Here is a 27,890-nt window from a genome sequence, read left to right as displayed (position 1 = left end):
TTGCTAAGGTTTTCTGGGTGGTCCTAGGGTGTTGCTATGTGGTTGCTAAGGTGTTCTGAGTAGTCCTAGGGTCTTGCTGTGTTTGCTACGAGTTCTGCGTGGTCCTAGGGTGTAGCTATGCTGTTGCTGAGGTATTCTGGGTGGTTCTAGGGTGTTGCTATGTGGTTTCTAAGGTTTTCTGGGTGGTCCTAGGGTGTTGCTATGTGGTTGCTAGGGTGTTCTGAGTAGTCCTAGGGTCTTGCTGTGTTTGCTACGAGTTCTGCGTGGTCCTAGGGTGTAGCTATGCTGTTGCTGAGGTGTTCTGGGTGGTTCTAGGGTGTTGCTATGTGGTTGCTAAGGTTTTCTGGGTGGTCCTAGGGTGTTGCTATGTGGTTGCTAGGGTGTTCTGAGTAGTCCTAGGGTCTTGCTGTGTTTGCTACGAGTTCTGCGCGGTCCTAGGGTGTAGATATGCTGTTGCTGAGGTGTTCTGGGTGGTTCTAGGGTGTTGCTATGTGGTTGCTTAGGTTTTCTGGGTGGTCCTAGGGTGTTGCTATGTGGTTGCTAAGGTGTTCTGAGTAGTCCTAGGGTCTTGCTGTGTTTGCTACGAGTTCTGCGTGGTCCTAGGGTGTAGCTATGCTGTTGCTGAGGTGTTATGGGTGGTTCTAGGGTGTTGCTATGCTGTTGCTAAGGTTTTCTGGGTGGTCCTAGGGTGTTGCTATGTGGTTGCTAAGGTGTTCTGAGTAGTCCTAGGGTCTTGCTGTGTTTGCTACGAGTTCTGCGTGGTCCTAGGGTGTAGCTATGCTGTTGCTGAGGTGTTATGGGTGGTTCTAGGGTGTTGCTATGCTGTTGCTAAGGTTTTCTGGGTGGTCCTAGGGTGTTGCTATGTGGTTGCTAAGGTGTTCTGAGTAGTCCTAGGGTCTTGGTGTGTTTGCTACGAGTTCTGCGTGGTCCTAGGGTGTAGCTATGCTGTTGCTGAGGTGTTCTGGGTGGTTCTAGGGTGTACCTATGCTGTTGCTAAGGTTTTCTGGGTGGTTTTAGGGTGTTGCTATGTGGTTGCTAAGGTTTTCTGGGTGGTCCTAGGGTGTTGCTATGTAGTTGCTAAGGTGATCTGTCTGGTTCTAAGGTATTGTTAGAGTATTGAGTAGTTCTAGGGTCTTGCTGTGTTTGCTAAATGTTCTGGGGTGTTGCTTTGTTGTTTCTGAGGTGTTCTGAGTAGTTCTAGGATGTTACTATGTGGTTCTAGGGTGTTACTATGTAGTTGCTATGTGGTTGCTAAGGTGATCTGTCTGGTTTCAAAGTATTGATATATCTTGCTTGTGTGTTGCAAAGATGTTCTGGCTGATTGTAGAGTGTTTGTATGTGGTTACTAAGGTGTTCTGAGGCCGGAGTGGGTCCTGGAGGGCCGCTGTCCGGCAGAGTTTAGTTCCAACCTCACAACTGATTTCATTTCCACGTAACCCTGAAGACTTTAATTTGATTTTTCAGGTGTGTTTAATTAAGGTTGGAACTAAACTCTGCAGGATAGTGGCCCTCCAGGACCAGGGTTCGCCACCCCTGTCCTAGGGTCTTGCTATTTTGCTAAATGTTCTGAATCGTTCTAGGTTGTTGCTATGTGCTTGTTTAGGTTTTCTGGGTGGTTCTAGAGTGTTACTATGTGGTTGCAAAGATGTTCTGGCTGATTGTAGGGTGTTTCTATGTGGTTGCTAAGGTGTTCTGAGTAGTCCTAGGGTCTTGTTATTTATGCTAAAGTTCAGGGTTGTTCTAGAGTGCTTGCTTACGTGTTCTGAGTGGTTCTAGGGTGTTGCTATGTGGTTGCTAAGTTGTTCTGGCTGGTTCTAAGGTATTGTTAGATCTTGCTACTAGTGTGTTACATGTGGTTGCAAAGATGTTCTGGCTGATTGCAGGGTGTTTTTATGTGATTGCAAGGTTTTCTTGGTGGTCCTAGGGTGGTATGTGGTTGCTATTGCATTCTTAACATGTTGCTAGCTTTTGCTAGGGGGTTGCGGGTGGTTGCTAAGATGTTTTGAGTGGTCCTAGCATGTTGCTATGTGTTTGCTAAGGTGATCGGGGTAATTCCAGTGTGTTGCTAGCTCTTGCCAGGATTCTGAGTGATTTTCTGGGTGCTTCTACGGAAGATGTTCTACATGTTTTTTGCACATTGCTAAACACCTGCTAAAGCAGTGTTTCTTAAACTTTTTGACCTGCCCCCCCATGGTGTAGGGTGCATTCCTTGGTGGCCCTTGTCCCCCTAAAAAAATTATGACATGAAACAATCTTACTGTCAGAGCAAGTTGTTTTCGATTAAGACAACGCCAACTTTTAAGTTTGTCTGAGACTAGTCTTAAGCCCTGTCTCGGAAATCACCCCTATATAAATTAATTTAATTTGTGAATGTCATAAAACTGGGGCCCCTTGGCACCAACCACCGAGTTAAGAGTATTCTGGGTGGTTGCAAGGTGAATACGCCCATCCCCATCTCTATAATACCCTGGTCTTTAGATATGGCATTCTCTCCTTCATTGTAAACGTTTTTCTACAGGTGCTCTAAAAATGAACAGCACTCATCTGTTTGATGTCATTGATGTCTGTTGCACAAACAGCTTGTGATACACACCAAAGTTAAATACTTAAGGATTGTCTAAATCCCTAGCCCTGCAAACAAGCAACACTAATGGATACCTTAGCAAACACAAATCAAAAAAGACAAAGCATACTATACCAAAAGCCTACAATCATCAGTATTTATCATTTTAAGATAACTACTGATGACTGAGTTGATGTACAGTATAACTATAGCTACAATTTTGACTGATGTCTGATTAATGCGTGTTAAAGGTCAAACTCTTTTAACGCTCAGCTGTTCATGCTGTACTGTGTAATTGTCATTACAATCTCATTAGTAAACGTTTATACGACAGGTATTCAGGTGTGGTAAGAGGGAGTGTTCGGGTAAGGTAGATTCATTCATTCATATCTAGAACCCTGCGTGGATATAGACACGCCAGAGGCTCATGTTCATTTTGGGCAATGACAAACAAGGCATCATTCTCTCTGCAAAACCTGTTCATAAACAGCACATTTTGACACTTTCAGAACAGCTGCAGGTCATGAAAGGTGAAAGGTGAGAAGTCGCACTACAGTACGCTGTTGTTTTCTCTCATCTCCACTGTGAATCTTGGAAAAAGATGTAGTGACGGGCAGCTGCAATAGAAAAACAGAGGAATTACTTAATACATAGAGGAAAACTGTATTGGTCAGATATTAGGTACTGTTAGCTCATGAGACCAATCAAGTATTAACTATCACAATTGTTTCCTCAAAACGGCATGAGTACATAGCTATACATTTAATGTGCATGGCATGAAGAATTTTGGCAAATCTGAAAACATGCAATTGGCTGCAATTCTTTAAACGTTTCTATTTGCAATCCATTTAATTTATTAGTGTTTATGAGACACAATTGATTCTTTTATGTACTGTAGTTTCTATTTGCACTCCTTTGAACAGATCTTTCTCCATTCAAAACATCAATGATGGAGTGCCTCTTAAATGTCTGGCTGCGTTTGAATCAGGGTAATAATTTGGCGGAGCTGTCAAGCACTGCAAACTAACATTCATGATCAATCTATAACCAAATTAATCTGCAACCGAAACCTGTTTATATAAAGAAAGTACATTCCTGTTCCCGAGCCCAGGATCCTGGTACAAATGTTGAGTCACCATGGCGATCCGCTAAAGTACACCTGTAGGAGGATCCCGAGGCCAAACCCATGCACGCAAAAAGGAGATTTGTAAGCTTCGCACATACACACCTTCATTTATAACTGTCATCCGTCGAGAATGCTGAGCACGCGATCTGTGTTTTGATCAAAGCATTTGGTTAATAGGACTGAAGAATAAACGTCAGTATAATACGCTTAAACAAACAATGCTGCCACAGGTGCTGCTTAATGAATGAGAGCTTGACTGACTCACAGGCTACACGATCCCAATGCCATCCAAAAGTTCTTCAGTCACAAAACCCAGATCAGAGGGTCTCTGCCCACACCTTTGCTAACCACAGACTGCTTGCAGAGAAGATGAAAAAGTTTTCCTGAAAAGTTTTATTCATGCATACAAATGTTTGGTAAATGCTCACCTGGCAATGAGTAAATCTGGCTTTGAATCAAATAAAAGGACATTTGAAGATCTAGCCAACAGAAGATCTAAGTAACCATCACAGATTCGACCTCCTGGCTGAAAATCAAACCACCCTTGAGAAATACCAGCAGTGTGAATGTGACATTATAGTAAAAACTTAAAATATACATTTCAAACAATATGATTATTACCAAAATTTGTTGATTTTCCAGACATAAGAAAAATATCAGCACAGTTAGAGTTGGGATGTCTGACATGTAACATTCTTACCCCAACATTCTTGTGCCAAAGCGACAATGGTAAAAAAAAAGAGAAACTAATATATAAAATTACACAAAAAAGAAAGTTGTGCTTGGGAAGACAAAAACAATTTATAGAAATTTGTGCTAAGTAAAACTAAAAAGAGAGGAAAATTGTGTCCATGAACACTAATAAGTTTTATCATTGAAATATTTCGTGACAATACCACGATAATGCCTTGAGATTGGGTTGCATTTTCAGGCCCCCAAAATGCCATTGTTATGTATTAGTGACAAAAACACCTTTGCCGATCACATAACCCTGTACGTTTTCAGTAGTTTAGTGGACGCATTTTTTTTTTTTAGAAACCAATACATACAATGACATCCTAACCCCAACTCTAACCCCAAGCGACAATGGTTTAAAAACAGGAAAAAATTGAAAAAGCTATTCATAAAATCATTTCCGTGACTACCACGAAATCCCTTGAAAACGCAGAGTTTTTTGTGATTGTTGCGGGCAACAATCCTCGATTTTGCGGCACATTTTCTTAAAAATGCGATGGAATATGCGGGATATTTATTCAATTTATGCGATGGAATTGCGGGAATTTGCGAAACTTGCAAAAACTGCGGAAACTGGCAAAAGCTGCAATGATGTTCACGTCACTTCATAACGTTCCCATGGCAACAGAGGACATGGCTGCGCTTTAGGGAAGTAAATGCAACATTTTTCAACTTTCTGCTAATATATATGTGACTTTTTGCTACGAAAATGCGGAGATTATGAAATCATGCAAGCCCTGCATATTTTGTGCGCGGAAATATGTAATTAATGCGGCGAAAGTGCGTCGTATTTGGAAAAAATGCAGCCCGCATAAATATTCGGACTTTGCCTGATTATGGAATATATCGCACGATCGCACAATCGCGTTTTTCTGGAGGGACTGGAAAATGCTAACTTTTGAAAACGTTTTTCAAAGTTTTTTAAAACAACACCCCCTTATCATCTCTTTTTAAATGACAAAAACACGAATAAGTAAAAACTGGGATGTCATGTGCATGCGTATTAAGTGATCATACAAAATCACCTACAACTGGCCTGGCATGCATTAAATGCCGCTTTTAGTCGTTTGCTCAGATCTGTGTGAATGGAGATCATTTTAAAATGACGCTGTTGTCTGTATGCGGAAAATGCTAAGAAAATCTTGCCTGTTTTTAGGACATCTACAACATAAAGTGCACATATGACACTATGGCACTGTTTGTATCTGGTATTAAAGACACTGGCAGAACTGGTGAAATCTGATTGGCCCCTGAAGTGCCCCAGTCGCTGATTAACATCAAAGCACTTTATTTCCTGCGGCGGTTCGCCGTTTGAAAATCAACCTGCAATGGTTTCTGTCTCTGTTTATAATCAATAAACCTGCATCATTTTCTAACTTTATCGTTACAGACATCTGCTTGTGCCAGAGAATTGTGCATCGTACTTGGCCCCCCTCCTGTAAATTGTGGCCCCTGCCTTTAAAAAATCCATTTAAATTTAAGATCTGATTACAAGTGATCACACGTCTGTTCATACCTAATAGTGACATGCACCTAAAACAAAAAAAAAATCTGTCACACTCTAACTAAACTTAACCTCAACACAAACCTGTTTCGTTTATGCTAGAAGTGTTTCATTAAATATAATTAAGGTGATTTGGTTTGGCACCATTTGTTTATTTTGAGTAGTTGTGGTTTTCAAAACAATACTTGAACACTGTCTCCCAGACAGTGACATCAGTCATTTCTGGTCCAAGACCTGGTCCCATTAAGCCCACCTTTACTTCAGTGCAAGCTTGTGGAACCAGGCCAGATTGTCCATCAGCTCCATCAGCATCATGGTGTCTGTGGAAAAGGGATTACAGTGAAGAGACAGCTGAGAGCAGGTGATCAAGGCCTGCAGCAATGACTTGTGTATGTGTGAGGACAGCAATGAGAGACACACAGGAACTGAGCTGGGGGGGATTTGATTCTCTCTCCTGTGATCTGTTCTCCTCCCACTTGATCTCCTTCACGTCCTGTGCTTTAATAAGAAGGAACAGGAAGTGAGTGCCGACACTGGGGGCTGTGAGGGTCACGGAGCAGATCTGCTCACCTCCTCCTGACCTCTAAACACATACAAGAGAATCTGCAGCCTATACACTGCACTGCAACAAAGATCACAGATGAGATCATTACTTTTTTTTTTAGACATCAATGAGAGCAAATGGAAACGTTTCCTCAAGCATCAAAGATTTTTCTCCTGAGAAAAAGCCCTAGAAATCTTGCAAACGACTTTATTTTTGAAGAGATCTCTGAACTCAGATGTGCAAAGTCTGCAATCAAAAGGCAATATTGTTGAAGATTGTCAAACATTTCTCACATCAAATTCTAATTAAATCTACATAAATTTTACAGCTCCATATTCTTAATACATTTTCTCATTTGGTTTCTATTTCCTTCTAAGCCATTTCATAAGAAACATCTGAGACTAAAGGTCGAAGTATAGTTTATGTTTTGTACATGTTTAAGGGGACCACGTGTGCGCCTACAGTGCGCGTGGTGTAATTTTCGTCAGCAGAAGAGTGCGCGTACCGTGAATGCTGACGAAAATTGCGCCATTGAAAAATGTTAATTTTTCAACCCCCACGTACATTGTATGTGTAGGTCGCACATGCGCCTACAGGAGAATGTCATTTGTAGCCCAGGAGATTCATTGCATTTTGTCGCAATGTGCATGCGACGAACGTCTGTGGAAACGTACAAGTCAAATAAACTATACTTTGCAAGGCCGTGTGTTCGACCGCATACAAAGACATACAAAATCCATACAAAGACTCAGGGTTTCCTGCAGCACTTTGCAGTTTGGGCGACCCGCCTAAGTTGGGGAACCCTATCGCCTTAACTAGGTCGTCCAAAAAAAAGAAAAAAATTTCGCTGCACAAAAGGCCGTCAAGTGCATCTCGGGGAATAGCGCGGACGCATTTCAACGCCACACAACCGAAATAAGAGAAAGAAAGAGAGGTGGTCCACCGTCGCTGTCTGTAGTCTATCACACAAAGAAGCACCCCCCCACGGCAAACCCTACCACCTTAACTAACACATTTTCTGTGGGAAACCCTAAAGACTATACTCCAGGCTTAAGAGTATGTTTACACAACAACCAAGTACTAAAAATAGAAACGTTTTCTTCGCCTACTGACTACAATGTTATCAAAATGATCAGTAGAAACGACAAAAATGCTGTTTTGCTAGTATTTGGCGATGCCACATGATGTCTAAATAAATAATACGCATGCACATGATGTCAGCATTTTCACAAATTTGCTTTTTAGTAGTTTAGTAAATAAATGGACTAAACAAATAAAAAGTTTTCTTTATTGATACTCAATGAAACAAAACGTAAGAACTCCAAGAACAACATGAAAAATAAAGTTTTTTGTAGAGCATACAGAGCATCGTGTTTGAATCGACATCTACGCATGTATTAGAGTGCATTTAAGGTATATTACTTCGGTATGTATGTTTTCTAGAAATTGAACCGATGACCCTTGCACTTGTAACGTAATGAAGCTACAGGAATGAACTTTATCTAATAACGCAACTGGGCAGATAATGCATCAGGCATTAGGCACCAGAAAACCCTTGTAAATGACACCGATTAAGATCCCAGAGGTGTGCCAAAACGTGTCCACCTAGCGACGCATCCAAACACAGCTTAGACAGGTGAACACAGTGTTATATTAATTGCAACATTACAAAGACTATAAAACTAGCCCATTGCAAAACCAGCAAATGTACAGCAGCACATGCAAACCACTTTCACAAGGGTAAAGTAGCCTGCTGTGATTGCAGGGTGTGGGAATAGTGTGCTGTAGGGAAGGGGTGGACGCAGTACATATTTTTCTCTTGAGTATCACATGCTGATCTCTGTTGCGCACAGGCATGTGAGTTTGGCTTGATTTATAAAGACAAGGGTTTGCGTTATGTGAACAACAAGACTTAAATGTACAGATCATCCACTTTCCCATCAATTTCAGTGGACACACGCAGGACTCCCTTTCTGTTACACACACACACACACACACACACACACACTTTTCCAGCTGTTGTGAGCAATGGTGAAGAACCAAAGGAAGGGTTTCCCAGAGCTGTCAGCAGTTTTTCTTCAGCTGATATAAATCACCCTCCTAACTACAGTATGTCCCTTATCACACACCACACACACAACTGACACGTGAGAAAGTACAGGGACAAAGGTAGTGCAAGGATACACACTCATCATTATGGGCACCAATAAAGCGAACATTTACTTCTTTTTACAAGAGTGAAAGTTACCACAGAGACAGTTCGTGACTCTGAATATGAAATTCAGGTTAAAGTCTCATGAACTAATAATGGATTAGGAGAAAACATAAATTACAAAGTTTGTATTTATAATCATTGACAGTGATCCGTTACGGATCAGTCAGTCATTATAAAGAGATATCAAATGGTTATTATTTGGTTTCACACAGCTAATGGGTTTTACATTATGTAGCATGATTTTATGTAGAAAACAATAAATTACGAAAAAATAAATGTAACTTTTCGTATGGCCCGGCTCAGTATAGCCGGAGCTGCCGAGTTCGGAGTGGATCAGTTGCGGATCCGTCCCGAAGGTTATAGCTATCAGGGACAGAGCCGAGTCGTCCCATGCAATGGAAAAGCAACTTTAGTTATACAGCCTGGTTTCACAAACAAAGGCTTAGCTAAAGCCAGGACTAGGCCTTAGTTAAATTAAGAGATTTAAGCATATTTAATAAGCATGCTTTAGAAAAAGGCGTTACTGGTGTGTATCTTGAGACAAATCAATGGCGCTGGCTTTTTTTAAATATCTGTCAGCAGCGTTGCCAGGTCCTCTGCCTTTCGTGGGAGTCTTGAATTGGGCTACTGTTTCTGCAGGTTGATGTTTTTCTGCGAGTTAGGCATGTAAGGGTTTTGTTACTTTGGTATTTTGGTACTGTTGGTATTTGGTCTGTGAATGGTCATCGGGATGCTTTTGGGTTCATTTTGAATGGCCTTTGGGCTGGTTTTGTTATGCGGACCTGGCAACCCTGTCTGTCAGTGCTAGTTATTTGCAGTTGAGTAAGCTGAAGCGTGTGTCTTAGTCTAGGACTAGGCTTAAGCCTCGTCTGTGAAGCCAGGGGCAAACGTATCGCTGTTTGTGGGTAGGTGCTAAGGTGTTTTTTTAGGGCTTTTTATAGCGTTGCTGGGGGGTTTTGGGGGTTCCTACACTAAAGGGCTCATTATAATTGTGCCTAGGTCATAGGGCGTAGCCGCAACGGCGTCAATTTTCATATATACTTATGCGTTGCGTCGACGTGCAAACACACGCAGACCGCTGGTAGGCAGTCCACACATGTATCCCCCAGTAGCAGCGCATAAATACGACTATAAATCGCACTTAAAAAATGCAACCCATGAGTGAGTAAAATATAAACAAACTAGGGGTGTAACGATTCATCGTGCAAATGCGCGTTTTCTCAATGAATGAATTTGAATGAATTACGGTGAAATCCAGGCACATCCGAACACCAGGGGGCGCTCCCGTGCAGAAACTCCCTTTGTGCCACACAAGAAGTAGCATTACAAACGCTATTCCAGGAAATGTCTACACATGAATATTTATACGCTGTTCTTCAAATTGTTTCAGGTATTTTCATGATAATAAAGAATATTTTGAATGATTTTGTTTAACGAGTGTTGCTTTTTTAAATGCACATTATAAACGACTCCGACTCATAAGGATTTTAGATTGATAAGGACTTCCTACTGACCAAATGGCGTAATACAGGCACAAGCTGTGCATAAAACAAAGAATCGCAGCCTTGCGATTCAGAATCGATTTCAGACAGGCATTTTTAATGAGGACCGCGATTGAATCGTGATTGAATCGTTACATCCCTAAAACAAACCCAACCATTGGTTTTGATTAACCTAGACAATTTCTACGTTTTACTCAACATAGCTTGTGCACTTCGTCAACGGAAGTCTTTTAAGTATTTTTTCACGTGTTTCCCTGCTAGGCTAAAAAATGTTTGATCGTCAATCATGCATGTAAAACTAATGATGCTTGACAAGGTATGTGTCAAATTTTAATATTTAAGAGTTAGGACATTGTTAAAAATATAAGCAGTAATTTTGCATGAGTAGACATGTACAGTAAAAGCAGTCCAGTGCAAATATTTAATGTAACTGTGCAGCTTAGTAAATGATGACCCTTTGAACACTTGTCAGTCATTTACTCAAATATCTGAACAAGCCTTCTGCTATAAATAGAAGGGAGGGATTCCCTTACAGCGTGAGCAAACTGACGCCTTGTTCCACCCTCGTTGACAGAGAGCGAGTGTATTAACGCAAGCAACAGCTTAAAGTCTGACGCCCAGCGTCAATGACATTACCTTGAACAAACAGAGCGCCACGGCAGAATTTATTTCACACATTTGAGATCCTGTGTGACTCATTAGTAAAACATTTGGAGAATTTCAAAACGGTTAAGGCTTGGAAATATGGACGCAATCTGGGTTGACAACATTCAATGTGATTTACATTCTTGAACATTTATTGTTCTGCATTTGCATCAAAACTACACTTTGCAATTGAATGCATATAATTTAATTAGGTTAAAATTTTTTGAACACGCATGGGGAACTTTTTAAACTTCATGCTGGGCTTCGAATTTCGAGTTATGCAAGTTCAGTGTGGGGCTTCTCACCAATAACATGATATAAAGGAAACTGCCTTCAGTTTTGGTTTCAGTTCAAACCATTCAGTTCTACTTTCACTTGGCACTCTGTCTTGTTTATAACACACAGAGCCATTTTAGTAACCAATCAGGCCCTTTGAAAATTTCTGAAAAATCCCAACAGAAATCTAGGGCGTTTTAAGGATGTTTTTATTTGTGTTAGGTCCTCTTTAATGCCTCGAGCTCTCTGCAGACCAAGATCTGCTAAACACATTTCTGCCTCTGAGTCTTGTTTCTCATCTAATCTTTTTCGTTTACGTCTCATACGCCCTCATTTCCCACTCTTTTCCCACACACAAGTGTTGACGGTGAACCCACGGTACGATGTGGGCTGTGAGAGAGCCATGAGTCTCTGGGCTCTGCAAATGATATTTTGAGGGAAGTTCAAGGAGAAATTCCCACGGACAAGAACCGACACATCAGCATTGAAAATGTACTTACTAAAGGGCATATCTTATAAACAGTTACACCCTCTTGACCAACAACCCACACATGAAAAAAGCTGAGTTTGTCTGTTTATATATTCTGATCTGATGATACTTTGAATGAACTGTATGTCAGTATAAGTTATCTGATGTTTGGATTTGATAGTTCACCTCAAAAGTGCTTTCAGGAGCATAAAATGTCCTGACTTTGTTAAACAGAAGAACAACTATTAGTCAGATCTACAGTATCAAACTGTGGTTTAGAATTCTTAAATCTGATTGGTTGACAGATGCCCAGTGTTTTTTTCATTGATGATGAATTTTTTATGCCACAAACAGCATTTTTGGAAATTAAAAACTTTAAAATGACTTATCATTACAAAAGCAGTAATCACTGTGCAAGTGGAATAATCAATAAATGAACTAAATAAGACTCAAAATGACCAGCCTGCCCACAATTGTAATTGTAATTATTTTTATTTATTGTTTTTAAACTAAAAGTTACCCTTCTGCCGTGACATCATCGTAAAAATGTGACACAAACAAATGCACAACACAGAAGCATTGAAGCATATCAATGGTGTACTTGATTCTCTGCATGTGGATGTTTTTCACTGCTAAAAGGGGAGATTGGGAACAATGTGCACACAATGCTGTTCGAGGGCGCACAATCGTGAGCTAAGCTTGTATTTACCAGTGACCCTGGTGGTGCCGATTCTCTCTGACCAATCAGTGATCTGCAGTGTCACACGTCACGTTTTAGTATCAGTACGGCTTACTTGGAACCTCAATTGAGGTCGTACTTGAAGCTGGCCTCTACATGTCTGTGATCGACGCATCTGTCATTATACATCCACATGACATCCTAGTACATCCACATCTGAAAACCACCAATCTAAACCAATATTAGTTATCTTTTTTTACCCATTCACCAGGCAGATGTGCCCCCAAGCCTGTAGAAAACATTGAAGTGAAGTTATACAGTATTTATGCTGCATTTGTTCTGACTAAATAATAACAGATACTTTATGTTGGGTTCACACAAGATGCGTTTGAGACGTCAAATTTGCATCCACCGTGCGTTGTTGGACACTTGAACATTTTAAGTGTACTCGCTTCATTCTCGCGTAATATTCTAGTCATTGAGACATTCACGCGGAAATTTGCGTCATGGGAGGGGCTTCTGCGACTCCGCTCGCTTCCTGTAATCACGTCACTACTAGAGCAAGTTCCTGATTTTTCTGCAATTTCCGCCAAAGTTCAGATTTTTCATCTCGCACGCTTCCCACGGCAACACTCAATTTGCGACATTTGCGCAAACTAGACGCGCGAATGAGGCGGAATCGCGCTAATTCGACCTCCAGGCGCGCGTTATCGCGCCTTTACATTGACTTAACATTGAAATCACTCGCGCTTGAAGCCTCTACCGCGGCTGGTGTGAACGCAGCATTACCGTTTAGAGGAAGCTGCTCTGCTCCAGTATTTAATCCCTTTAGATGTTAAAAAGCCTGGCTGATATTAACTTTTGTTTAAGCATGAGCTTGCAGTTTGAGCTTTCACTTTTTTTAACAGATGATTCCATAGATGTAAGAACGTAATAAACGGACATTTACATGATGTTCCCCAAATGATAATCTTCTACAAACTTCCATCGGAGCGTATGCGATGAAGCAGCCAGCTCCTTTTCTTTGTTTACGGACGTTACATCATCACACAAAGGCGGCTGACGTTTTCAAACTTTTTTCCAGGAAAACTAATGCGACAGCTCAAATTAAAAATTATTATAAGCTTACAATTGTGAATTGGGGCAAGATAATGAGACATATTCAATAACTGTTTTTGTTGATTTATAACTGAAAAAAAAAATTATACGGATTGCAGCTTTAAGAAAGTACCAGGTACTACGTACGTACGTACGTACATAGAACCCCCCAAAAGTGAGCCAAAATTAGCCGTAACATGCAGTGAAAAAGCACCATTAGACTTCACAGTAAACTCTTATTCTTTAAGGAAAACACCACCATTTTTCAATATTTTACTATGTTCTTACCTTAACTTAGACAAATTAATACATACCTATCTTTTCTCAATGCGTGCACTTAATCTTTGTACAGAGCGTTGTGAATGTGTTAGCATTTAGCCTAGCCACATTCATTCCTTAGGATCCAAACAGGGATAAATTTAGAAGCTACCAAACACTTCCATATTTTGCATATTTAAAGACTGTTACACAAGTAGTTACACGAGTAAGTATGGTGGCACAAAATAAAATTTGGCGATTTTTTAAGCGGATTAAAAATGAGAACCATATTGTATGGTGGAAGAGCACTTAGTTTGCAGCACTTTGACCTCGGGCACAGTAATATTGACGGAAGTTTGAACGAGAGGGAAAACCGTGGAAGTGTTTGGTGGCTTCTAAATTCCTCCCTGTTTGAATCCTAAGGAATGAATGGGGCTAGGCTAAATGCTAACACATTCACGACGTGCTGTACAAAGATTAAGTGCACGCATTGGATAAAGATATGCATGTATTAATATGTCTAACTTGAGGTAAGAACATAGTAAAATATTGAAAAGCTGTGGTGTTTTCCTTTAAACAATTATGTCACAGTAGTAATGATAAAGTTACCAGCAGTTTTGCATTTGGCCTTTTTTAAATTTTGCCAACTTTCTGCATCGCTTAGCAAAGTCAGCATGCAACTGCATTCCCAGATGTGCTCTGAGAAGCTTTGATAAGTCAGATCAAGCCGTTTGTCTGACATGAGTCGTAAACAGGCCCTTATCTTTCTCTAAACAGGATCCTGGTCCCTTTCTATCCACAGCGTGTTGAGTGAAAGAGCAAAGTACCAAATGACCCTTGTTTCCCGGAAGGCGGGCATTAGAGAAAGGACATTAGAGAACGTTCTAACAGCACAAGATCCTTGTGCTCACATAGATAAATCAACCTCTAACCTTACTTGGAAACATGACCCCCTACTAGGTAGAGATAAATCTAATGCAACATTGTTGGACCTGTAATAACTCGAGGAATCTGTTATCGGGTTCTTCTTAGCAACTGCAATGATTCAGAATTGGAAATACAGCAGAAGTTCTGCAGAAGACGACACTCCCAACCTCAAGTGATTAAATGCTATTGACTTCAGCTTAACTGTCTCCTGTTATTAGATTCTCCTAGCTTTACTAGTTGGCTCCACAAGCTCTGAAAATCCAGTCATAGAGGGGAAGTGTGTGTGAACCGAGCTTCAGACAAATATTCAATGGTGTCGCCTGTGCTAATAAAATAGAGACAGTTAAAATCCCAATGCATTAATCTATTGTGCACTTCGTGTCCATTTTAATGCCATTGTTAATTGGAAGCTATAAGACATTTTTCACATGGGAATAATTCGTCTTTGCTCTTGTCCAGCAGAGAGTCTGCAGAGCAGGAAGTGAACATGGCTCAGATGACAAAGGCATATTGTCCCGGTACAGAGCCCACAGCAGAGGGCAAGACCTGAGAACAAACCAGCCAGCCAGCACACAGCATTGACCGGCATGACAATGAGGTGCAGAGAGCCCACATAGGCCGGATAAAGAATAGGGAGCGGAGGCACATCCAAGGCCAGCGCTCGACCTCTCTCCCCATCGTTACGAGTCTCTCATCCTACAGGAAAGAGGCACTGGTTGTTCTCAAAGCCACAGGGAGGGAGGAAGGAGAGAGTAATGTTCCCTCGGAAAGCAGATCCAGCAGGCGGGCGGCAATAAATTTAAGAGCATAAAGGAGCTGTAAGGTGTGAATTTCCCACATGACCTTGATTTCTGCTTCGAAACAGAGATTAAAGGACTGTTTTGAGTTCAAGTTAAGAACTATCAATGGCAAACCACAGACAAGGGTTACAATTAATCCCTTGGCTGGTAAAAACAAATAGATAGGGCATTTGTAGTAATGCAAAGTAAAGCAGAAATGCGTTGTGCTATTTTATTGACAGAGATACAGTAGCAAAGAAGATGAAAGGGGAGCCACAACACAATATACTGGAGCATGCGCACTTCTCACCAAGCAGTCTCATATTAAACATAATGTCAATTTGTTTTCATAAACCAAGAGACAGGTTAAAATTCTTGTGTGTGGATGGCTTAAAATGAATTGAATCCTAAACATTCCTAAATGTATCCAAGTCTTATGATAGCATTATTTATGGCAACGTAAATTAAATTTTAATGTGCCACTATTCTTGGACTTGTTTATTAAAGAGGCAATAAAAGATCTCCTTTCTCACAAGCCTTACATAACCACTGGTATCACGCCAGTGGCTTTTCACAGAGATAAATATCAATCTCTCATCTAATTGAAAGAGTGCAGCTCTCACCTCGTGCTGGAAAGTCACGAGCCGGAAGGAAAATTGACAAGAAGCTGACCGGACACTAACTCCAATAAATATTTAGAAAAATTGTATTCATATAGCGGCACAAAGATAACGTCAATCTCATTGGTTCTCAGGTTGCGACAAAACATGCAATTAACGAGTCATGCGTGAAGCCAAAACCAATGGGATTCAACATTAGATGAACCGCCATATTTGAACTAAGGTACTGATCTGTGTTTCTACGTAACATTTAAGAGGACATTTAACAAGACTTTGTAAAATATTAAATCAATCTTTAGTGTCCCAAGAGTATGTATGTTAAGTTTTAGCTCAAAATACCATATAGATAATTTATTATAACATGTTAAAATTGCCACTTTGTAGTTGTGAGCGAAAATTTGCCATTTTTGGGTGTGTCCTTTAAAATGCAAATGAGCTGATCTCTGTACTAAATGGCAGTGCCGTGGTTGGATAGTGCAGATTAAGGAGTGGTATTAACCCCATTCTGACATCACAAGGGGAGACAAATTTCAATGAGCTAATTTTTCACATGCATGCAGAGAATGGTTTACCAAAACTAAGTTACTGGGTTGATCTTTTTCACATATCTGGGTTGATAGAAGCACTGCTGGGGACCCAATCATAGCACTTAAACATGGATAAAGTCAGATTTTCATATGTCCTCTTTAAAGGGACACTCCACTTTTTTTGAAAATATGCTCATTGTTAGCTCCCCTTATGCTTAGTTTACACCAACTGCGTTTCAGGCATCAAAATCGCGTCTAGTTTGTCCGCTTGAACAGTTTGAATGCATTCGCGCGTGTAGAGCGGAGTAGACGCGTGGAAAAAGCAAGCATTTGACACGTGTCAGAGGCAAAATCTGCTTCTTGTGGGAGGGGCAAGTGTTATGCGGTTGTCTGTTTGCAGGATGGCTGATGTTGATTGTGCATTTATTGAGAGAGTTACCGGTTTGTATTTGGTAACCTTACTATAGGGGGAAAATAAACGGCGCGGGTTGATAAAAGTCACGTGACTCAAAAGTTAAATCTGTATTACAACTTACCAGGTTGCCCAAAGTCCTCACTGACACTCTTCCAAGCGAGGTCCTTTTTATTCCTGTCTCTATAGAAATAAGAACTTGTGTCGTATAGCTCCGGGTGACTGCTCACGGACAATATCAAGCGTTCCTTGAGGTTGAATGCAAGCAGGCTCCTGAATGGTTAACGTGGCGCGAAATTTTTCAACTCGGGCGTCAGCCGGCAATTCGCGTCAAACACGAAATGCACAAAAAGCAGCACCATTCGCGTGTACTGCACACAATGCTCAATTCGCGCAAACTAGACGCGCAAATATGGCGGAAACGCGTCTTCCGCGCCAAACGCCTCATCCGTGCCGCAAGATCTCCAGATGCGCGTCAACGCGTCTTCACATTGACTTAACATTGAAATCACGCGCTCTTCACGCATCTACCGTGGTTGGTGTAAACGCAGCATTAGAGTTAAACATTTGATTCTTATAGTTTTGGAATCCATTCAGCTGATATGCGGGTCTGGTGCTAGCACTTTTAGCGTAGCATAGCACAATCCATTGAATCTGATTAGTCCATTAGCATTGCGCTAAAAACTAATCAAAGATTTTCAATATTTCTCTTATTTAAAACTTCTGTAGTTAAATCGTGTGCTTAGACTGCGGGAAATTAAAAATTAAAAGCGCAATGAAATTACGCAGCAGCCAAAAATAGTCCTAAAGGGACTGGGACTATCTGCCTAGAAAATAACAACTTTTACTTTTCTGTCAGTCTAGCGTCAGACCCGGAGATCAGCTGAATGGATTCCAAAACGACAAAAATCAAACGTCCAACTCTAGAGGAGCTGGAAAATGAGGATAGGCCTATTTTCAAAAAAAGTGGAGCGTCCCTTCAATAAAAAGCTCAAAATATTTTGATTAATGTATTTGCATGCCGTCATTAAAAAATATATATATTTTAAAGGAAGTCATATACACCTTGTTGGCATGATTGTGATGCACATGGTCAAGCATGCTAGTCTATTATCAAATATCAAACAAAGCTATTAAATTAAGAAATATATAAAATACGTATTGAAACGTATATGATCTTTTAACCATTCTGCAAAGCTCATGTAGGTAAATGAACAATGTAAAAAAGCAATACATGTGTTTTGAAAGCTTGATTACTCGTTTGCTTATTTAAAAATGTTGCAATGCAAACGAGATACACTTACATGACCCACAGCTTTGAAAATCTCCAAGGAGTGATAGTATAGGCTACTGAGATCAGAAGGGGTTAAGATGTGGGAATTGATCTCCAGTCACGACTCACAGGGTACATCACGATGTGTGGGAGTCTGATCTCAGACCAACAGTGGGGTCACGCAACACCCCCTCCCCCAAACCCCGCGGTTTAAACTGACTGACTGACTGACTCATGCATCATTCTTATTACGAGCTGTCAAACGCTGAGTATCGTAGCGGAATATCAGAACGTTATTGTTGAGGATTAATCGACATTGTATTGCACTGAACTGAGACCAGTGCTTATATTTGGGCGTCGTTGCTTTAATCCGTGCGGGTGCCCTCGTTTCCACAGCTGTGAACGCGCTGCTCGACGCCGCAGACAGATGGACGACACCGCTGCGTTCCCATGATCCACCCCGCGTCAGCTGCTGTCACGTGACTCATTCTCTCACGCGTCCAACCAAACCACACACTGTAATAAAGAGTTTCATTTTTTTGTCTTCATTGCAAAGCATTTATTATATATTTAATAAAATGATCATAATACTGCAAACTCTTAATAACACGTAATGAATTGTTGCATAAACACGAAGCCCTTATTCATTTATTTATTTATCTATCAACAATTTATTCATTTGTCATAACTGTATTGGCATCTATCTGTTTATCTGTATCTATCTATTTTGCTTTTAGGCTGATATATGACCCATGTTTTTGTTGATACACTTTTAGAGTACATTTGTGCAACAGTTGCATAAGGGTCTAGATCAGGCACATGCCCATACACAGCATGTCACCTACATAAATCCATCAGGGTTAACAGGGAAAGAGAAGCTCCTAGTGTTTCTATTTTTAGTCTAAAGACACAACACTGATCCGAGTCCAGTCTGTGAAATCAGAGCACACATGTATGATAGGCTGTGACCAGTCATGAGAGGCGTTTTGGCGTCTGGAATGCCGTGACAGAACAGCAGAGGAATGCTGGAGCGAATGATCTCACCGGCACATTCTGATCAAGGTCCGATGCCTGGCAGCTGACTTCGGCGCTCTCCGGACAGACTGATCCGTACTGCTAAAATTCCAGCTCATTCGCGCCGACCTCTATATAATACAGTCTGTACAAAGGTCATCATGACAACAGTTTAACTGGCGCATGCGGCATGTTCACATTAAAAGTTATAATGACCTGGGTTTGTGTTTAGTGAAGGTTTCCAGTCAAGGCCTTCCGAACACAGTGTACTACTTTAAAGAAAAACCTTTGTGCAGTTAAAGTGCAAAAAATGCATTGCATAAGACTTCTTTTATACCCCGTCCTAAAGAGCCACTATCACATCTAACCTTACTCAAACACACTTGTAATTTGCAAGACCCCGATACGCTTGTTTAGGTGTGTTTGATCAGGAGCTGATCTCTGCAGGACGGTGGCCATACAGGACCAGAGGTGCTTATATCTTAGAAAACATTTTGCATTTCCAAACGTGCATATCATAAAGCACTGACCTATCTGCAGTGCAGATGCATATAGCTAAACAAACACAGTCTGTCCTTTTGCTATTCCTAAATAACTTATGCATTTAATTCACTTATGCATTAAATACATGATACAGACTTACTTTCATTTCAGCATAAAAGAGCACTTAGACAACATGATTTACGCATAATGTGGAAATGTAATAGTTGGGGTGAACAGCAGAACATTTTGTATGTCTGGGACCGGTGCAAAAACATCTAAAGTGAATGACTGGCTGGTCAGACTACAGATGCATGACCACAACACGCACTAATGTGCACTTCTCTCTCTGTCCTTTTGCTCAGAGCCTGCATGTCCTCCCCACCCGGCAAGATCTAGTAAATAAAGTTCAGTGTATCCTGGAACGTTCTGTCTTTTTCCCCTTTCCACTGTGTTCCATTTAAAGGCATGAGGTTACAATCATCCAGTCCCAGCAAGTCACAGGCCAGGTAAGAGCCAAAACAACATGAAAGGGAGGGCTTTTCCGACCACCGCAGTCTGTGCATAGGCCACAGCTTGTGCAATGTTTTCGAGAGGAGGAAGTGTGCATATTTAATTAGGAGATCATTGATGTACGCTGTGTTTTGTTTTAGGAAACTACATTATTTACACAGTGCATGTGCAAACATGCATGTGCAAAATGTGCATGCATATGAAATGCATTTTTGCAACCGTGCATGTTGCACCTGAATTTTCATTTATCTCATACCTAAATGTAAAGGTGAAGAGTGAAAGATAAATGCTTGGTATAGAGGTTGTATGAAAGCCGAAAGAGCCAATCAGCTTTTTGATAGAGACATGTTAGCCTGCTGTTTGTGTTAAATGAGCAAATGAGCTAAATAAGCAAAAATATAGTTTTGGCATAAAAATAGCTAATGGGTAGGTTCCTATGACTCAATGCATTAGCAAAACATACGTCATGGGTTCAATCACAATACATGCACATACTTACTAAAGAAATGTATAGATTGAATGCACTGTAAGTTGCTTTGGATATGCCAAATGCATAAATGTAATGTAAAAGGGCTTTTATAGGATTTTTTTAGTTTGACCTCCTAAAGAGTGTTTGCTCCATGCAACATATTTGTTTAGGCAATCTGACCATTCCCACAATGCAAAATTGGTACAACCAGTGCAGGGAATATGAGGGTGCGTCTACCTGTTTGACCTACCCACCAACTCCAGATGCACAGAGTGCCAACTGATTCGGTGACATTAGTGATACAAAAATAGCACACATCAGGTTAAACTAGTCCTTGGAAACCTTGGCCTGGCATGACATATTGTTCTGATCTGAAGGTATCTTGGGAGTAGCTTTGTGTGTGTGTGAACAACAGATTCAAATCTTCCAAGAAAATCTGTCTTCAGGGAAAATAAGCATGTTCACCTCATGCTATGCGTGCAATGGGATCATGTTTTGTTGTCGGTTTCATCTTAATGTACTTCCAGTTTCAGGTGATGCCCTACAAACAATCTGATTTTGTAATGCATGGGTAGTGCATGCATTTATGCAGGGCGCATATCGCATAACATCCGTGCATTTGGCACACTGTAATTCCGAAGCAACTTACAATGCATTCAATCTATCAGTTTGTGTGTTGGATGATGTATGCAAGTCCATAACAGCATAGAGGAAAAGAAGAATAGCAACATATCAGAACAAACAACACCAGCAACAGACATACAGACAGGAAAATGTGTTTGAGAGTTGGGGAAAAACGTGAAGGGAGGGCTAGGAAACTGCTGTTATTTTTCTACTGCTTTCCTTTATCCCAGATATGGTTCAGCATATGGGACTTTGTTTTTGAAGCGGAGTGGAAAAACAGGGCACAGCGTGTTTCTGCCTGTGGCGTTTGATTCTGTATCAGATACACACACACACGCAAGCGTTAACACACATAAAAAGAAGAACATCAAAGCACTCGCTGTGCCTTTTTGTACTTTTTATTATGAGTAATGTACCGATCCTACCATTGGAGAATAGTTACCCAAGACATTCCATTCCTCCATCAGGAATTCACACGCGCCATGCATCTCATAAAGAACATACCGCGGGCTGTCTGATTAGTATGTCTGGCGTCAGAATGAATTGAATTGGAAGGTTCTTGATATTTCTGCATGTTTTGGGGTGTGGTGGGTGTCTTTCTGCAGGTAAATGATGAGAACACTTATCTCAAGATAGGTCTTGGCTGATATATAATGCAAAAATCATAACGTGTTTATATGAAGAGGTAAGTGCAACTGTCAAATAAGGTTTAATGTCTCAAAAGAAATTAAATATATTGCAATACAACCCAGCCTTGCTGATAGTTTGCCAGGGGTTCGACTGTTAAAGCGATACTCCAGCCAAATATCAAAATTACCCCATGATGTTCTCACCTTCAAACAATCCGAGATACACATGTCCATCATCTTTCAGACACACACCTTTGGAGTTATTTAAGTAAATGTTCTTGATCTTTCAAGCTTTATAATGGGAGAAAACAGGGATCAACCACTACTGACTTTAAAGCCCAAAAAGTGCATTCATCCTTCACAAAAGTAATCCACACAGCTCCGAGTGAGTCTAACCGTGGGTTCACACCAGCCACGTTTGAGGCATCAAATTCGTGTGTTTTCCGCTTAAACAGTTTGAGTTTCCTCGCTTAATTTGCGCGTGAAAGTCGGACATGAAATTCTAGTCATCGAGACATTCACGCGAAAATTCGCGTCATGGGAGGGGCTTCTGCGACTCTGCTCGCTTCCTGTAATCACATCACTACTAGAGCGAGCTCCTTGATTAACGCAGTGCCTTTTTCCACCAAAGTTCAACAATTTCAACTCGCGTGTTTGCTGCGGCAACGCTCAATTCTCGCAAACTAGATGCGCGAATGAGGGGGAATCGCGTCTACCGCGCCGCGCTAAACACCTCATTCGCGCCGCAAGACCTCCAGACATGCGTTATTGCATCTTTACATTGACTTAACATTGAAATCACTCGCGCTTGACGCCTCTACCGTGGCTGGTGTGAACGCAGCATAAGATGTCGCGCGTGACTCCAAGATGGTGCCGTTACCGGAAGCTAGTTATTATTATAGTTTAAAAAGTTTGAAATATGGATATTTTTTCGTACAAAATCGCACGGATTACCCGCAGAAGACCTTTATTAAAGCATTGGAGTTGTGTGGATTACTTCTGTGAAGGATGAATGCACTTTTTTGGGGTTTAAAGTCAGATGTTTCTGATTATTGTTTCTATCGTTATACAGCTTGGAAAAGCAACATTTATTAAAATAAATCCAAATGTGCTCGTCTGAAATATAATGGACATGTGGATCTGGGATTGCCTGAGGGTGAGTAAATCATGGATTAATTTTGATATTTGCCCGGAGTATCCCTTTAATTGCAGGATAAACATTGTGTTTGATCAGCGGGTGTACGATAATTTACTGTTTTACACGCTTGACTACGCAAACATTTATGTGTTAACTTTGACTCATTGATGTATTTCATTTGATTAAAAGATAATATTTATTAATCGCATAATGTCCCCGCATGTAACATTCATGTACACGGCATCACGTACACTGCATAACGATTTCTGTTTCTCTTGCAGTTGCATTTAAGATCACCATCAAACGACACAGATGCACCATACAGTTATATACGGTGCATGGCGATCTTAAAGACAGATTTATGCATACAGACAGTTCTGCCAGGCATAATGTTATTAGCACTTAATGTACTAAAGTGAACTCCCAATCTCTCAGAAGCCAGCTCACTAGAAGTCGGGCCAGTCCACTAGGGAATGAGTGTAAAACAGAGCTACTTTCTAGAGATTTCTATTGATCGAATGCATGCGTGCCAAGTGCAGATAACTTACAAAATGGTGTTGGAACAATAAATATATACTTTCGATCGATCCTTTATTTGAGAAATGCGTGCAAATGCGTGCATGATATTAGCAACTGCGTACAATCACCTTGGGACACCCGGAGGGAACACAGAAGTATCTAGCAACATATAAACAAACACGCCCTCTTTTAAAAACACTGCAGTCGCCATTATGCCGTTCTTCTGGTTGATATTTATAGCTGTTTCCTGACGGCAAGACATACTGTACTGCACAGGCTACTGGCAACAACCCAACCCTACTGTTGGGGACAAAACATGCTCTTTATTGCTCTCTCTCTCCCTTTTTCACACACACACTGCTAAATATATCTATGTGAACTACCTGCTGCAGTGTTAGACCTAAACGAATCCAGTTATTTTAAGAGAGCAATGTTTATTTCTTGGCAAAGTTTATACTATTGAACTTTTTTTAGTTATGCAGTTTTGGAAATCAGTCAGCTGCTCAAGTAAATAAAACAATTCCAGCTAAGAGACTCTGTAATTCTCGTCATTCCTAAAAATCCTCTGTATCCACGAGTAACATTTTATTGCGAACTTCACTGGAACTGATTTTGTATGCATTGCAGAAAGCTCGTGTGATAAATGCATTACAAAACAAATTTCTTTCATACTTCACCTCGGCAGGCCACCGCGTCTCTCCTTTTAAAAATATTATCACGAAAAACAGGTTGTACGCACTTGATATTGCTTAACGTAATACTACGTTATCTTGTTTCATGATTCATGCTGTTCATACCTGGGGTTACAATTCAGTCTGGGTGTTCAGGTTTCGCTATTCGACATTTCTCTCAAGACGCTAAAGTTTCTGAGCGTCATGAATATTTAATGAGCTGAGCACGGAGGCCGTTTACGATTGGTTGTCTGTTGCTGAACAACTTGGGGTTACATTTTAACATCGCATTGTTTTACACTGTTCACGTTTGGGACCACGTTTGGGAATCCCCTTTCCAAATGACAAAGCATTACTTAAAAGTGAAAAGTAGATTGAAAAAAAGAGTTTAACTGCAAAAGGAATTTATTAGTTTATAAAGTACGGTTTTTGGAAATGGTCTCTCCTAATGTAATCCAATATTCTGCACCAAGCTGTGTTTGTTATCAGATATCTGCGCACAGGGGTTGCTATGTGAGATGGCTGTGGCAACAGTATTGTTTTGGAATGGGTGTTTGGCTCGCAATCACTGAGTTACTTTTACTTCAATGGGGTTCCCTCTTGGCACAGTCTGCGGGCTATTATGGTCACGGTTTCTAGCTGCGGAGTTGTGTTTACCCTGAGGGGAACAGGACTGTAAACTGGGTCTTTGGGAGATCTGACTCAGCACTTTCCCCTGACTGGACCTCCATCTCAACACTGTGACCGGCCAGTAACAACAACATCCACAAGCAAAAACAGACAGCCACAACTCAGACTGACACCCACACTTTCCAAGGAAATGATGAATGATATTTATTAATATCCTAACCTAGAAAAAGTATCAGGTACACAGTGGAACCCCCCCAAAAAGTGACTGTACTATCCAATGGAAAAAACGTCATTTGTAACCGCACCTTCTCACAAGGGCTTATTTGCCGTTCGTAAAATAATGTACTGTGAACTCTCCCTCGTGGATCTTTCTGAAACAAATCCTCCAGCAGATGTTTATCTCAAGAGGTCAGAAAGCTCCAGTATGAGACTCACTGTGACATTCTCATACAATCTGAGGACACGATCACAAGAGCATGAGCCGAGGTCACCAACAAAGAGCTTTACACAGAACTCGGCTGGCTGCTTACGTTATATTTCTGTGAGTAACTGTTGTGTGACGTTTAAACGCTGGACTCACACATTATTCCAAAGGTCACTGTCGGTCGGTCCAGTGTCACCGTGCCATTTGCAGGGCATTGCTGTGTCCCTCATTTCAGAATCCATAACCAATCACTGCCCTCAGAGACCAGGATGAGAAATCACTGCACTTTTAAACACCAACACCACATTTAAATCACAGCTACAAACTTCCAGCATTCCTTTTTTTGTGTTTGTGCACATTTTGACCAACTTGATGCGATTACGTAAACTCTAAATTAAAATTTTGGTAACATTTTTGCTCACCCTTATGAGCAAAACTTGTACGACTTTTTCTTCTGGAACACAAAAGAAGATATTTTGAGAAATCTTTCAGTGGTTTTGTGTCCATATAGTTGAAGTCAATGGGGGCCAGTGTTGTTTGTTTACCAATGGTCATCAAAATACCTTTTTTATGTTCTGCAGAGGAAAGAAAGTTATACAGGAAAGACATGAATGTGAGTAAATGATGAAAGATTTTTCATTTTTGCTTGACGTTGTTCACACTGTCAGCCCATATTCGATTTTGGAGAATATCCGATTTGACTCACTGTCCGTATTGTGTATCACAACTGTTCAGATCCGATCTGTGCATCCTTTAGCGTTCTGGATTATCTGTTTCTATGGCAAGGATGTCGCACTGGCACGACCATCTGCCTCGAGGTTTGACGTTGGCAATACATGGACTTTCCCAAAATCCCAAAATCGGATTTGGACTGACAGTGTGAATAAGGCCTTAGTCTATATTAAACACTGTAAACAAAACATAAATGTAAATCATTTTAAATTAGACCAACAATGACACAAGGCCTTGGAGTTTGCGTTCAAAACATGACTTTTTAAATTTGTTTCCTATTTAAATTCGTTTTATTTTATATGTGCATTTTTTAAAGATTATTAAAGTACACTGTACAAATTTTAGTTGCACTTAAATGTGCAGTGTGTAACTTTTAAAAGGATCTAATGACAGAAATGCAATATTATATACATATTTTTATTATCAGTAGTAGGGATGCTCCAATTACGTTTTTTTTGCGGCCGATACCGATTACCAATTTGTTGTCTTCGTGATTGGCCGATGCCCATTACAATTTTTTTTGAAGCTGATATGCAAGCTCTTTGATGACTGTAACTGTTAACATTTTTTCTAGATAAAGTAATACCACAGATGTTCCCTCTGTTATATTACTTGCACTAATTAGGTATATTATTGTGTTAAGAGAATCAAATAAATAAGCACAACAAATATTTCTTTTGCAAAGAGATATTTAATATGCCTTTAAAAAGGTTTATGTCTCTTAAGTAATGAATATTAAACACTTCACAGTCTTTACTGTATGAATTAAATATACAGGCATTCGTATAAAGTACAACAGTTCTGCATAAGACGCAGGAGAGATCGCTCTGTACACGTGCACTGATGACAGGCTGCTGTGTGTGCGCGGCGGGTGCACGCAGACAGAGTAGCTGTGAGGAAAATGAAAGTTTAAACGCTCAAAACCTTAAAACGCATGCAAATAATAAACTTTTGGCATAATGATGCAATTGTCCGCGATAGATGTGTGTTGTATACGCTGTTTGATGGGGATGTGAAAACGCATCACGCTGTTGGAGCACGTCCTCATAGAAAATACACATATCTCTGTAAAGGCAAAGAGAGAAATCCAAATCTGCACGTCGCACCTGAGCAACAGGTTGTAAAAATGCTTTGTAAAATGCTCTCTAATTGCAGCTGCATTCAGGTAAACAGAAAGATCGGTTCACAAGATCGGCAAATTCAGCGAGTACTGATCAAGTCATTTAATGCCATTATCGGCCGATACCAATCGATGGCCGATCGATCGGAGCATCCCTAATCAGAAGTGTATAAAGACCCTACATCAGTGGTTCTCAAACTGGGGGCCTGAGATGGTGCCAGGGGGGCCCCAGTTTTATGACATTTTATAAAATACATTAATTTATCATAAATTCTGTGTAATTAAACCTAAAAAAAAAATAAGGCTACTAACCAACAGCACTACTTTGTATAACTTAATATGTTTTGTTTAATTAAAATGTTACATTTTAGAACAGTTTTTTGTCATAAATATTCTTCGGGGGGCCGTACACAAGGGGGGCCGCACGCGGAAAAAGTTTGAGAACCACTGACTGCCCTACATAATGAACCGTTATGTGTTTATTACCTAAGCATGAGCCGTTTTTATCTATATACAGCCCGGGTCCTCTTACATGTGAGTTGCCATTTTGCGCAGCCATGTTTCTACAGTAGCCCTAAATGGACAAACTGCTCTACAGAGCGCAATCGTATTTTGTCTTAAACGACAACATGTTTGTCCTGTATAGCGGCTACAGTAGCTTCTCTATGCTTTCGGTGAACGGTGGACTGAGCCGTTGGTTGCAATTTACAATATTACTGCTAGATGCTGCTAAAATCTACACACTCCACCTTTTATTTTTTTTAAGTTAATCAAT

At 40.6% G+C, this 27,890-nt stretch overlaps 1 long non-coding RNA gene across 3 annotated transcripts; it reads right to left on the bottom strand.

Moving 5' to 3' along the window:
• Positions 1–2,706: 2,706 nt before the first annotated feature.
• On the bottom strand, positions 2,707–18,776 carry LOC141369447 (uncharacterized). Of its 3 annotated transcripts, XR_012373145.1 has the most exons (7): positions 18,184–18,775; positions 6,349–6,550; positions 6,182–6,248; positions 4,118–4,215; positions 3,955–4,043; positions 3,792–3,835; positions 2,707–3,180 (listed from the first exon to the last, which is right to left on the bottom strand). It is a non-coding gene; the product is annotated as an uncharacterized lncRNA (long non-coding RNA). The 3 variants fall into 3 exon arrangements; XR_012373144.1 differs by having other exon boundaries at positions 6,182–6,550; positions 18,184–18,776; XR_012373146.1 differs by lacking the exons at positions 6,182–6,248; positions 6,349–6,550 and having other exon boundaries at positions 18,184–18,707.
• Between the last annotated feature and the right edge of the window lie 9,114 nt (positions 18,777–27,890).

This window comes from Misgurnus anguillicaudatus, chromosome 14 (assembly GCF_027580225.2).
Source record: "Misgurnus anguillicaudatus chromosome 14, ASM2758022v2, whole genome shotgun sequence".
NCBI lineage: Eukaryota > Metazoa > Chordata > Actinopteri > Cypriniformes > Cobitidae > Misgurnus > Misgurnus anguillicaudatus.
Note: the sequence above shows the minus strand (reverse complement) of the source record. Positions and strands in the feature narration are given on the sequence as shown.